A 15,000-nucleotide genomic window follows, 5' to 3' on the forward strand; every position below is an offset into this window, starting at 1 on the left:
TTTAAAAGGAGAAGCAGTGACACAAAGTAATAACGAAGAGAAAGAGCGAATGAAGAAGGAGAAGGATAAGTGAAATGGAAAGGAGAAGGAAAGGAAGATAGGGAGAGAGAGAGAGAGAGAGAGAGAGAGAGAGAGAGAGAGAGAGAGAGAGAGAGAGGTGAGGGAGGGAGGGATGGCTGTGTTCTCCCTTACACTACCGGGACATCAAGATAAATCGTCTCATCTCCAGTTCCAGAGAGCATCGCCTGGCTCATCTCGAACTCCCTCGGTGGAGGGTGTAGCCTCACAGGCGTATCATCCAGCCGTAAATTGTTTCCTCTCCATCATCTACATTCGATTTTGCTGACGAATATGACTGCATAGCTATTGTTTGGACTGCATACGATGAATATTAATGACGCACCTACACGCACACACACACACACACACATACTCGTACGCGTGCGTGTGTTTCGAAACGCTTCGTTCGCAGCTGTGAGAGGTTCAACAGGGGTGGGAGAGGGAGCAAAAACATCAGCACAAATAGGTGTTGTGTTTCTAGTGATGCCATTTGTCTAAAAACTTTCTCTGCGTCGCCTTGATGTTAACATATTAGGCTCAGTCTGAAACTATGGAGGCTTCAGGGTGTAATTGTTGCAATGGTGTTCGGCGGGAGGTTGGGAGGAGGTGGGGTCGGGTCCCTTAGCGTCTTTTGTCTGGTTTCTCTTCGAAGTGGACCGGTCGCCCGGCTAGTTGGAGGGTGGCATACGTCTCTCGGTGTTATGGTACCAGGGAAAGGGGTGCGACGGTTTTTAGGGCCCATGGACGCGACGATGTGACGACTCCCGAGCACGAAGGTACGACCCTCGAGCACGACGGAAGACGACCTTTTGTTATATGTTGGCCTTTTCTTTGACCGACCTAACCATTTAAAGGGACTTTTTCTCCAAAGGCCACAAGACCATACCCAATGGTTATATACCGTCCGTTCCCAAAGGGTATATACCATCGTGCTCAAGGGGCGACCTCTTTGAGAACGAATTACACAGTTGCCACTGGGTAATACTTGTATAGTGTCGTTGGGCCTCGAAATATTTTTTATTTAGGACGCCGTGCTTAGTTGATTAAAGCCCAGCCTCCCAGGCTGAGGTGTGAGGGAGTGGGCTTCCTCGCGCCGACAGCTGGGGGCGGGATACAAGCCACTTTACTCACAGATGATTGGGGGAGATCACTCTTTATAACACACACACACACACACACACACACACACACACACACACACAAAGACATGCCCCTACAGTCACACACACACACAGAAACGGGTGTGTGAGGTAATCATAACAAGATATAAGATGCCTCATAACTATGTAATATATGAACTGATCATCGAGAAGTGAATCTTTTTATAATTTTGTCGAAGAGAAATCGAATTTAATCTACTTGTAACCGTTGATTTGTGGGGTGTTGATAGTTTACTTGGCTCCCGTCTTTTAAGGAGAGTTTTAAAAACTGTTTTTTTTTTATAACACTGAACTTACCTTAACCCCTCCAGCACTCCCCATCTCACATAATTCAGTGTCATTATTGCCCTCCACACAAGTCAGCACTTCCACCAAAGGACCCACATAGACTACAGTCGTAAATACACAGTAAATAGCCCAGCTCACCCCTCTGCCTCGTACCTCTCACCACTTTGCTTTACGTAGCGTCATTCACCTCAGACACTTTACCATCTTGTCTTCTTTGTAGGAGAGAACATTTCTGTCGTCGTAGAGCCGAGATGTTAAACATCAAAGACATTTTTTTTTTTTTAAAAGGTGACCGTAATTACCTGATGAAATCGTAATGACCGGGGCGGTGCACACAACCACTCCAGCAATGGTGATACTGTCGTTGAGCACTGAGGGAGGGACGACCCTTCGGCCTTACCCTTAAGGTTCAGGTCGAAGGGCAAGGCCAAGGGTCGTAACGGTGTCTTTAGGGCCGTAACATCGTCTTTAGGGTCGTACCGTCGTGTTTTAGGGGTTCAACTATTTCAGTCCAGGTGTTCTAACCCATCTCTCTGGACCACCCGAAATCTCACTCCTCATGACAGGTCGATCGGAAGATACAGATGAATATTGGTGTAACACGTCGAGGTGTGTGTGTGTGTGCTGCCACCCGCACTGTACTAGGCTACACGAACCCCTCCTCGTTGTGGCATAAGAAACAGCACATCACCACATCGCACAGCGCTAAGCGGGACGACGAAACATGAGCTGGAACTCACCATTCATACATGGTACGTGAAACGAATGGCACCACATACACTCTGGCGTTCATCCGCGAGTCACAACCTCTTTGGTGAAATAGATTCATTTAGCTCATTTCTCGTCGTGTCCTTGGCTCGCTTCTGAGAGACACGGACACTCAGAGTCTCCATCCATGTTGTCCAGTCAGTCAGTCTTGGTCAGCTTGCATAGTTCTCGAGACCCAGCAGCAGTAACACGAGTGAAGAGAAAGAAATGCAGATAAGGAAGTGCACGTGTGAGCCGGATGAAGAAGCAGAAGCATGGTGATTTAGTGCAGCCATAGACTAAGTTGAAGGACGGACGGTTGGTTAGCTAGCGAGCGAAACATAGAAGGAGAGTCATGAGGAGGGAGTAAAGAAGGAAGGAAGGAAGGAAGGAGAGAGAGAGAGAGAGAGAGAGAGAGAGAGAGAGAGAGAGAGAGAGAGAGAGAGAGAGAGAGAGACAAGCGGCCAGTTGCAGATATTTTTAGTGGGTATTTTGAGTGACCTGTGCAGGTCCTCAGCCAACAAACGCCTTCCTTTAGGTAGCCTTTTTTTTTTTTTTGGACCGATGTAATCGAAGCATAAAAGGTCACCCTCCTACCCCACCCCATCCCAACCCCCACACCGCCACCAACCCCACCCCAACCCCCACACCGCCACCAACCCCACCTCAACCCCACACCGCCACCCTCACCAGAAACTTCCCTCGAGCAGCAATTTTGGGGCCAATAAAATCGAGGCATACGTCTTAAGACGGGGAGGAAGATGACGGGAGGAAAGGACGGGACTATGGGGTTATTTTGAGTGGGCAAAAAAGAAAAAAAAAAGAATTGCGATGGTAGTAATTTGTACCTTCATGGAAAGAAGAGAGAAAAGTCACACTGGGGAGAACCCCTTACGTGTGTGTTGTCTTTCTTCTCGTATTGTATAGACGTCCTCTCTCTCTCTCTCTCTCTCTCTCTCTCTCTCTCTCTCTCTCTCTCTCTCTCTCACTTTGGTCCGTCTTCTAGCGCCCCTCCTCTCCTCTCCTCCCCTCCCTCCCTCTCCCCATCGCCTGATGCACGAGTGCCGAGCAGATGAAGCTTATAAGGAGGTAATGGGGCATGAGGATGGCACAGGAAGGTAGTGAGTGAGAATAGTGAAAGGGATGAGGGAAGTGGCCAGGGGGAAAGGAGAGCGGGAAGAGTGATGGAAAGGGGCGGGAACAGAGAGGAGAAATGGAGACGTAAATGGGATGGTAAAAGAAGAGAAAAATAGGAACACGAATGGAGAGTGTGGAAATAGGGAAGAAAAGTAGGGACACAAATGGAGTTAGTAATAGGCAGGAGAAATAGGATTAATGAATAGGGTTCGTGATAGGGAGGAGAAATGGGGACATAAATTAGGGTGATAATAGGAAGGAGAAATAGGGGCATAGATGATGAAGGCAGTGGACGTATGACGAGTAGTGAGAGAGAATCAGTGAACTCAATGGTTAGAATAAAGACTTGATTGGAAAAATAACAAAAGGAAGAAGAAGAACGGAAGAGTCTTGGAGGAAAGAAAGACAATTAAATGCGAATGAGAAGCAGTGGGAACGAAACAAGAGGGTAAAAGCGAGGACGTGATGAATAATAATGTATAATGAGTGAGCAAGGACGACAAAGAATAGAAGAACGTAAGGAGTATGGAAGAAGTAAGGTAGAGGAACGTGGATAGTAGTAGGAGATGGGGAACTGATGAACATGAGAAGGACAGGAGAAAAGGGAAGATGGAGTGGAAGACAGACTAATAATGAAAATAACAATGATAATAATAATAATATTATTATTATTCTTATCATCTCGTGACGACAAAGGAATACAGGGAAAAGAATTTATAACGTATGCTACATGATTATTATAATACTCCTCCACTCGCCCAGATGAAGTAACCTATCCCCCAGGAGGCCAGGTAGAAGCCGATTCACACCCCAGGAGGCCAGGTAGGAGCCAGCCCTCCCCCAGGAAGCTGGGAAAGAAACCAGCTACCCCCAGGGAGATTGTGGGGTTGAACTACCTCTCCCCAGGAGGCCAGGATGTGAGCTAGCTCTTCCCCCAGGATGTCTGGGGAGCTAGTGTATTCTCAGGAGGCGAGGGAAGGCACAAGCTTGCTCCCCAGGAAGAACTAGCTCGCCCTCGGGAGGCCTTGGGGTGAGGTAGCTTTCTCCTAGGTGTCCTCCTCTCCCCACGTAGCCTAGAAAGCTAGCTCACCCCGGGGAGGCCAGAAAAGAAGCTAGCTCACCTACAGGGGAGTCAGGGAAGGAGCTAGCTCACCTACAGGGGAGTCAGGGAAGGAGCTAGCTCACCCCGAGGAGGCCAGGGAAGAAGCTAGCTCACTTACAGGGGAGTCAGGGAAGAAGCTAGCTCACCTACAGGGGAGTCAGGGAAGGAGGTAGCTCACACCACACACCTACCCCCAGGAGCGGAGTGGGGGGGAGGCACAAGTTATGGCCATATTAACCCAGACACGAGACGCCTGCTATACAAGTTTATTAAGGCGCTTCTCTGTGGTTGCTGCCTTGTTGCTGTGGCCAGAGGATGGGAGAGGAGGGAGGGACCTGGAAGAGTGGCTGAGGAGGGAGAGGGTGTCGGGAAGGAACCTGGATGGGAGATGTGGAAGAGGAGGAAAGGATATGAGGTGAGGTGGGGGAAGGGATGGTGAGCGTAGAGGAATAACATAGAATGATGAGAGAGAGAGAGAGAGAGAGAGAGAGAGAGAGAGAGAGAGAGAGAGAGAGAGAGAGAGAGAGAGAGAGACGTAGTATCAGAGGAAGAAAAGCATAAAACACATAACAGCCACGACCAGTTTTCATCCTTACAAACCGACGACCGAAGATCGAAATAAAGTCGAGTTGTTTCCTGCACATCACTCCATAACCACCCACCCCAACCACCCCCCATTTTTTTCTTATATGGCCGTAACCAGTGGCTATAGTAACTAGAGTTCCCCCTTCCCTCTGTCCATCATCCTTGGAAATTCAGTTCCCCATATCCACCCTCCTCTTTCTCCCTTAAACATTTTTGCTCCTTCCTTCCTTTACCTCTTTCAGAAAGAGCCCATTCGTTCCTACCCACTTCAGGAAGAACTCATTTCCTCCTACCTACCCCTTTCAGGAAGACCTCTACCCCTTGTAGGAAGACCCCATTCATCCCTTTCCCTTTTAGAAAGACCCCATTCACCCCTAACCCTTTCTGGTAGACCCCACTTACCCTTGCCCCTCTCAGAAAGACCTTATTCACCCCTAACCCTTTCTGGAAGACCCCCACTTACCCCTGCCCCTCTCAGAAAGACCCCATTCACCCCTAATCCTCTCAGAAAAACCCAGTTTATCCCTACCCCTTTCAGGGAGGCTCCATTCAACCCCTTTCAGGGAGGCCCCCATTCACCCTTACCCCTCTTAGAATGGCTGTATTTACCCCTACCCCTTTCAGGAAGACACCATTCGCCCCCCTACCACCCCCTTCCCCCACCCTTTTTTTTTTTTTTACATAATTTTCTGGGTGCGGAAGGTCTTCCCTGTATGTGATAAAGATGATACGATGAGCCTCTGCAGGGCATAAAGAGGAGAATTTATAGGGATCCAGTTCCCCTGTTACAAAGTTGGCGTAACGGTCCCTCCCTCTCTCTCTCTCTCTCTCTCTCTCTCTCTCTCTCTCTCTCTCTCTCTCTCGGAGGTTCTCATAGGTAGGTAGGTACCTCTCTCTCTCTCTCCCTCCCTCCCTCCCTCTCTTAATCTTATGACTTTCTCTTTCCCTTTTGCTCTTTCTCAGTCTTGTTCCTTCCATTCCCTTCCTCCCAGAGGGGTCTGCATGGGGCAAGCAGGGAGGGGGAGGAGGAGACAAATGGAAGGGAAGCAACGGAGGGTGCATGGAAGAGAGAGGCTAGCGAAGTGAGAAATGAGAACGCAAAAGGAAGAGGGAATTAACAATGGAGCGAAAGGCAAACGGGTAATGCAACAGTGAAGATAAGGAAGGCAATGAGGAAGTGTAAGAAAGAGAAAGAAGGGAAGGGTTAAGGAGGAATGATTGCTGGACCGAGGTAAGAAATGGAGTAGAAGGGAAGGAGGTAGGGAGTGAGAGGTAAGGGAAGATGGATGGGGAAAGAGAGTGAAGAGGAAAGGAGGATGAGAAAGGTGATGGGAATGGATTGGAAGACGGAGTGAGACACCTAACCTGGAGTGCATGTGCTGGGAAGACGAAATATAAACACAGTAAGTTGTGGGGATGCAAGTCTGTAGACAGAAGACGTTCCCTGAGAGACAGGATGGTAGACAGAGTGGAATGTTAGGGCTAGATAGAAGAGACGGGTGTAATTCTGGGAGAGACAGGGCAGTAGACAACAAGGGGTTTTGGGGGTGGTCATGATTGTAGAGATAATCATTTATGGAAGAGAGAGAGAGAGAGAGAGAGAGAGAGAGAGAGAGAGAGAGAGAGAGAGAGAGAGAGAGAGACGGGAGGAAGGTAGTAGATGGGAATTTCTTGGGAAGGAGACATTATGCTTAGACAAGAGTGACAGGAAGGTAGAGAGACAGAGAGAGGGAGAGAGACAGTGGAGGTCAAATATAAACCCAGGCAGGTCCGAGACATGATGTACGTAAACTCATTTCCCAAGAACCCCCTCCCGAAGTCCTCTTTTTTTTTCCCCTCCTGTAGTTTGCATAAATGTTATGAATTGTGACCTGCTTCAGGCGAAGCTGCTTCAGGGACCCCTTGCTGGAAGGGGAGTTGGGGGGAGGGGTGTGTTTCAGGAGGATATTGCTCACAGCTGACGTTATGAAACTGAATTTTTACTTCAGTCTCCTGTTATTATTTTCATGAAGGATTAACCCAGTTGAGTTCGAGGGTACTGCTGTGACCCCCTGAGCACGACGGTACGACCTTTTGGGAGTTTTTTGACGGTACGACCCTTGAGTACAACGGCACGAGCTTTTAAAAGCACGACGTTACGACCCCCCCTAGACCACGGTGGTACGACTATGGGTTATGATTCAGGCGAAGCAATCGTTCCCATGGGTCGTACCGTCGTGCTCAAGGCCCGTACCGTCGTGCTCAAGGTCCGTACCGTCGTGCTTAAGGTCTGTACCATCATTCACTAGGCCTCTAAGCCATTTTCGTAAAGAATGTGATAAGATTCATACCATCTGTTGCCATACGGAACGAAAAAGATCGCCTCGCAGCATAGTCTTGTGGGAGCAGATTAAAAAAGTATATCACTGGTTCAAAAGTGACGAGAGAATCACTTCACTTTGTGAGGCGACGAATTCATATTTCACCTCCAGATTTGGGGTGTGTTGGTGTCTCGCGGAGGAAGTTTCAGATATGCAATAATGATTATGATTTACCTTCGCTGTAGCGTCCGGTACACAGGCCAGTGGATCAACCTTGCAACGACCGGTTCACATTGCAGGGGTAGGGGTACACAGGCCGGTTCACACTGCAGGGGTAGGGGTACACAGGCCATTTCACAGGGCAGAGGTAGAGGTACACAAGCCGTTCACATTGCAGGGGTAGAGGTACACAGGCCGGTTCACACTGCAGGGGTAGGGGTACACAGGCCGGTTCACAGTGCAGGGGTAGGGATACACAGGCCGGTTCACAGTGCAGGGATAGAGGTATACAGGCCGGTTCACCGTGCAGGGGTAGGGGTACACAGGCCGGTTCACAGTGCAGGGGTAGGGGTACACAAGCCAGTTCACAGTGCAGGGGTAGGGGTATACAGGCCAGGTCACAGTGCAGGGGTAGGGGTATACAGGCTGGTTCACAGTGCAGGGGTAGGGGTACACAGGCCGGTTTACAGTGCAGGGATAGAGGTACACAGGCCGGTTCACCGTGCAGGGGTAGAGGTACACAGACCAGTTCACCGTGCAGGGGTAGGAGGATCATCTTTGGGTAAAGGAGATGCTCTCATGAACGAAGGCACCTGGTATACCCCTGTGGCCTCTGTATTTTGTGCTTTCCATGAAGAGTTTGGTAGTGTCTGTCACTTTCTCTCTCTCTCTACCTTGTGATGGCGAAGCCTAGTGTTTCTGATTAAGACCACCTCTTTCTTTCCCTCTTGATTTCATGACGTGCCATTGTACCCCAACGTTCCACATCATCTGCAGCAGCAGCGTTCTACTTGTTTTCAGCCGTTGCACATCTCTCCTTCACTATCCAACTCTATATATATACATATGTGTATGATTCTCTTTTGGTGCACAAGTATGATGTAGCTGAAGGAATGGGAGCTGCATGGCTCACTACTTCTTCACAAACATGGTTACGCTTTACTTGGCAGAGCAAGAGCGAACTACACTTCCTTTCTCTTACTTTCCTGCATATATATATATGTATATATTTTCTTTCCTCTTCTGTTCTCTTTTTTCCCGTTTGTGGACGACAGATAGGAAGGGCAGGATGGGGAACGCGTTTCGGTGTACTTTTTGAAAATTTACAGCCGACATGCCTCTGTGTAAATTGATTCTTACCGTTTTGAAAAATGTATGGTGGTTATTGTGATGGTGATGGTGTTAGGGGGGGGTTGGTGGAGCCGCTTATTGTGCTGGAGATGGTGGGAGGAGTTGCTGGCGTTTGTAATGGTGAAGTTTGATGGTGGATGGGGCTTTGGTTATTGTGATGGTGATGATGGTGGGGATGATGGAGGTTGTTACAGTGATTGTGAAGATGGTACGGTTGGCGAGGCATTTTATTGTGATGGTGGTGGCGATGGTAAGGGGGTTATTGGTCCTTGTTATTGTGGTATGATGATGGCCTGGGTGGCAGGACTTGTAATTGTGGTGGTGGTAATGGTAGGATTGGTGGGGTTTGTTACTGTGGTGGTGATAATGGGAGGAGTGGTAGGGTCTGTTACTGTGGTGGTGATAATGGGAGGAGTGGTAGGGTCTGTTACTGTGGTAGTGATAATGGGAGGAGTGGTAGGGTCTGTTACTGTGGTAGTGATAATAGGAGGAGTGATAGTGGTTGTTATTGTGGTAGTGATAATAGAAGGTGTTGTAGGGTCCGTTACTGTGGTGGTGATAATGGGAGGAGTGGTAGGGTCTGTTACTGTGGTAGTGGTAAGTGTTGCTGGAAATGAAAATACACGAAAACACTCTCTCTCTGGAAACAACAGATCTCACCTTCCAGTTATAGTACACTTTCCATAACCTCTCCCTTCATTTCCTCTCTACATTATTCTCACATCCACGTAACTTCCTTGAAGGAAGACGACTCGTCCTCCTCTTCCACTTGTCCCACATCATTTCCCTCAGTCTCCTCTCTTCTCCTTTCCACTACACTTCCAGGATCCCATGCCGCGACCACCTGTGCCTGGATCTTCGAGGATAACTCTTCCAGAACGAACCATGAGGATGCATCCTCAGGCAGCCATCTGAAGACGGCGCTTGCCTCGTCTCATCCTATAATTAACTCCTGTCAACTACTTCTCCAAGATTCCGTATCACTACCTGCAGCAGGAGGACCTTCGAGGAGAACTCTTCGGTAGCGAAGCAAGCGGCTCTATATCCCCAGGCAGCTATCTAAAGGAGGTGCCACTCTGCCTTACTCCCTGGGCCGTTCGCATGCCTAGGCACGTTTTGCGTGGTTATGGCCAACTTTGTGGATAACTGAGACGCTCCTTTGCATTCTCAACGAGCCAGTTTGCCTTCCTAATTACGTCTGTAGTGAACTGGGTAAGGTTGGCAGGGTTCCTTGCTGGATTGTACATCGTTTCATTGATTGGATCTCTGCGGTGTGCTGGAACAGTGCTGGGTGTCCAGTGTACTGGAACAGCCCGCAGTGCACCGGTGAGGACCGCATGGTACTGTAATGGGCTAGGCCTACATTGTACTGGAATAGTCCTGTATAGCGCACGGGAAAGGGCTGCTTCTGCAGTGTATTGAAACAGGGCAGCAGTGTACTGGAATTGATAGCGTTTGCAGTGTACTCGAACAGGACTACAGTGTGCTAGAACGAGACTGTAGTGTATTGGAGTAGGACGGCAGTGCACTGAAACAGTACTGTATTTTAATGAGACGAAGTGGGTCTAAGGTGCATCGAAATAGGCTATGACTACAGTACAATGTACTGGAACTGGACGACAGTGCTCTGGAACAGACTGGATTTTTGATATACTGGAGCATGCTGGGTTTACAGTGTCCTGTAACAGTTTGCATCTACGGTTCACTGGAACAGGCCAGGTCTACAGTGGCCCGGAACATGACGGTATTGCACGGGAATCACAAAAGTTTCTAGTCTGTAGTGTGAATGGAATCACAGCCTATACTGGTCTGGAATTCTCTTCCTTCTCTCATCTTCCTGCTCTCCATAACCATTCCAACTTTAAGAGTCAGGTCCACAAACACCCTGAGGAGCTCAAATTAATTTGTGCATTCTTTTGCTCACAGTCTTCATTTTTCCTTTCATTCCAGATGGCCTTGATTGGGGTGCATGTTTTTGCCCGTAACATGTCGGTTTTATATATATATATATATATATATATATATATATATATATATATATATATATATATATATATATATATATATATTGGAACCATATTGGTCTAGGCGTTCTTGGAACCACAGCTGATGCTGGAGGTCTGGAGTCCACTGGAACCAGAATAGATGCTGCGGGCCTGGAGTCTGCTGTGGTCACATTAAATCCTACAGCAAATGTGGGACGCAGACGAAAAGGAAGGCTTCCAGGTATCTTTGTAACATTGATGACGGACTGTTGTAACCTTGTGCTTAGAACTCTTCTGTAGAGGAACACCTCTCCTCCCTCCCTCCCACGGGAGTTTTGTCTCTCACAGAAGGGAGGGAGGGAATGGTGTGGGAGTGGGAGAGGCAGTGGGATGGAAGACCACCGTTGTGGAAGGGAGATACGACTCGGACCAAAACGCTTCGTGAAATGTGGTTAGTTTTTCGCTATTTTCCTTTTTTTTTTTAACATCAGCTCAGCAAGCAGACGAAAGTATGTGTTTGTGTGTCTGTGTGTGTATTCCTGTCTGTTAAATATATTTGTTGGTCAAAGATGTGAGTGTTTATGTGAGTGTGTGTGTGTGTGTGCGTGTGTGTGTGTGTGTGTTTAAGGTAGATATTTCATTCTACGTTCTATTAATATGAACATCTGGGGACTCATAATGGGTTGTTTTATTCAGTGCAGTGGAGACGTGTAGACTTACGGGATTTACATCATCGCATTTGTTCTTAGACAAAACAAATCACAGTGTTTGCCGTAAGGGACGACGATTCTTCATGTTAAGTGCATTATATGGATTCAGGACTCGATGTGAGTGGGATTCATGCATGAGGCAAGAGAGTAGGTGACCTATGATTCGTTAACCTATGATTCAAGATGATGGATATTTTTTTGTGTGATTCAAGATAAAGAAATTCATGCATGAGGCAAGAAATGATATGTATGATTGAGATGGATTTTTTTTGTATGATTCAAGAGAGAAATTCATGCACATGTATGAGGTAAGAAACAGATGATGCATGATTCAAGAGACGTATTTTTTTTGTATGATTCAAGAAAGAACTTCATGCATGAGACAAGTGGCAAGATGATACATGATTCAAGAGATGGATTTTATTGTACATGCGAGAGATTCATGTATGATGCAAGAGAGAGGTTGATGTATGATGCGAATCATGTTTTCATGTTTAATACGAGACACAGAGATTCATGTTTGATGCAGAATATGAATATGTGGATGGCAGGAGACATGGGTTAACCCATGAAGCGACACGTGAATTAATCTCATGGATTTGCGAGAGACTGACTCATGCGCAGTGCCCGGACATGGCTCTGGGGCATGGCGCCGCACGTAGCTTCATGTATGGTGCAAGACTTGGGTTCATGACGTGTCATAAACTGAAAGACTTTTGGTGTACATGTCATGTCATCGACTGAAAGACTCTGGTTCATGTCATGTCATCGACTGAAAGACTCTGGTTCAATGTCATGTCATCGACTGAAAGACTCTGGTTCATGTCATGTTATCGACTGAAAGACTCTGGTTCATGTCATGTCATCGACTGAAAGACTCTGGTTCATGTCATGTCATCGACTGAAAGACTCTGGTTCAATGTCATGTCATCGACTGAAAGACTCTGGTTCATGTCATGTCATCGACTGAAAGACTCTGGTTCATGTCATGTCACCGACTGAAAGACTCTGTTTCATGTCATGTCACCGACTGAAAGACTCTGGTTCACGTCATGTCACCGACTGAAAGACTCTGGTTCATGTCATGTCATCGACTGAAAGACTCTGGTTCAATGTCATGTCATAGTCTACTGACGTCTTTTGTCTTGTTATGAAGACAAAAGTTAGTTCTCGAGGGAGATGAGGTGGTCGAGCGAGCATGCAGCTCCCCGACCAGAATCAGGGTTCGTCATCAACGTGAATCTTTGGACTCAGATCACGCGTCTCGTAGGAATTCTTCGTGTTCGCTCGTAGGAAAGAAACATCATGTCAAAAGTCCGCTTTTGTGTGTGTGTACGAATCCGTGTGCTTTTGTCTAGTCGTGTCAGGTCAGTGCATGCCATTAAGACCCTGTCCCGAGTCTTATTTTCAAGAGGTGTTAAGACTCTACTAATAGGTTAATGTTCAGGATCGACAGTAGATTCCTACCCCTCCTTAGCTAAGGAACGCTTATAACTAATGGGGAGGTTATTCCCCCACTCACTCTCTGTTTCCTCTCGACCGTGTTTCCCAACGCTGCAAATATTTACTAACTGGGCCCTATGGCTAGTGGGAAGGGGGGTCGTCGAGTTGCCATACGTTCCCATATGGAATCGGTTTCTTTCAGAACCTAACCTCTGTATATATATTACCAAACATTCACAAACGCGTCGTTGGCCGGGTGGAAAACGTGTCCATCACTGCCACCTGTCAATCAGCATGCATTGGTCCTAATACTGAGGTATTCTAAGGGTGAATTTTCTTGCCCGTGTGGGTGAATTGTGGGACGCCTTTAATACACGCGTACCGGAGGCATTTTTATAATTGAATCTCAGTGTTTGAGCGAAAAATAGTGAGAATGTATCTTGACAGTTTCGGAGAATTTATTGCATAAAAGTTGTATATGCAATTAGGGTTTTCTGGGGGTTTATATAAACATCAATTCTTTATTGGTAATGAGATTTCAGATTTATCAATTTATATTGAATCTTTCTTTTCACGAATATCGCATAAATATTTAACTCCCACTGTTTTGAAATAAATGTTTCATGGTTAGGGATATATTTTGAGGGACGATTGAAATAGAATACAATAAATTGGCTCTACGGTGGAGGGGGAATAAAATAGGTAATTAATAAATGCAATTTCAACCGGACTGAACCCCCCCTGAACCCCCTTCCTCCCCTTCCCCATCACCCAAGCTTAGGCTGCGTGATGGCAGATCTGGAATAAATTTACGGCATATTTTTATACACACACACACACACACTCTCCCTCTCTCTATGTCTCTCTCCAAAATTTTATCAACGTTGGTCAACAGGAATACACACCAATATTTCTCTCGACTTGTTTGCTTTGTCGTCTACTTCCCATTTTTTTCTCATTTGTATAAGAATGAACACCTTGATGTCCTTACCAATCTGTTTATCCTCCCAGTATGTGTGTGGCTGCATCTTCCCCAGTGCCTTATTTAGATTCAGGTTCCACGAATTAGACCAGATGGGGAGAAAAAAAGTGTGATATCTTGTAGGGGGGGGGACATTAAGAGACCTGAGTATTTAATTCCCAGTAACATAATGGTTAAGACTGGGGTCTCTCTCTCTCTCTCTCTCTCTCTCTCTCTCTCTCTCTCTCTCTGTTTGCCTTTCAGTCGGCTGTGTTATTGATTTTGCTAGACTGAACTTGTTCCAAGTCCGGCGGTGGTGTTGGTGGTGGTGGTGTGTGGGGCTCTCGCCTACTTGCTTATTTGTTGTGACGGGGACGGGTGCAGAGAGAGAGAGAGAGAGAGAGAGAGAGAGAGAGAGAGAGAGAGAGAGAGAGAATTTTCTACCTAAAGTACGTGTGTCTGCAAAGAGGTTTTGGCTATGAGGCAAGAGTGCCACGGGCTGAAAGGGAGGAGAATGAAAGGAACTTCAAGAGAGTGAAGGGAGTATGGGAAATATAGAGAAAGATGGAAGGATGAGAGTGAGACAAAGGGAAAGACAAAGAGCAGAGACTTAGACATACAACAGACCGGCACTGCCAATAGGGGAAACAGAAAAAGAGATCATAAATAGACATATTTCACCCAATTAAAGTAACAAATGAAACAGGAAGTGGCATGAATGAACTCAGAAAACAGGGTAGAGAGAGATGCTGAGGCGCATGTAGACAGAAACAGAGACACAAAGAGACAGAAAATGTAGGAAATAGATAGGAGGAAACAGATACAACAGAGCAGGAGAGAAAAGAGAAACAAACAAAGACCATGACAAACACTGACAAAATGAGAGACAGTGAAAGAGAAAGACGAACTAGGACAGAGAGGAAGCAGTAATGTAGCCAGACAGTCAGACATAATAGATGAAGAGACACAGAGAGACCGTAAGAGTTAGAGAAGCAGGGAGACTTAAGGTAATAAGAGGTACAAAAAGAGACTAAAGTTGAGTTTAGTACCGTCGCGACGTCCCGACTATACATTGTCTCCCTGTGCTCCTTAGATAAATGCGCCGCTCATCATAGCAGGCACAAGTATGTGCAAAATCTTAATGAGGGAGAGAGCGCGCGCCAGGGTTCCGA

The 15,000-nt window shown here is 46.9% G+C and overlaps 1 protein-coding gene across 1 annotated transcript in view; it reads left to right on the top strand.

Moving 5' to 3' along the window:
* Positions 1 to 15,000, top strand: part of LOC139760601 (uncharacterized) — a 165,899-nt gene that overhangs the window by 115,477 nt on the left and 35,422 nt on the right. The window lies entirely within an intron of this gene.

Source organism: Panulirus ornatus, chromosome 37, assembly GCF_036320965.1.
Source record: "Panulirus ornatus isolate Po-2019 chromosome 37, ASM3632096v1, whole genome shotgun sequence".
NCBI lineage: Eukaryota > Metazoa > Arthropoda > Malacostraca > Decapoda > Palinuridae > Panulirus > Panulirus ornatus.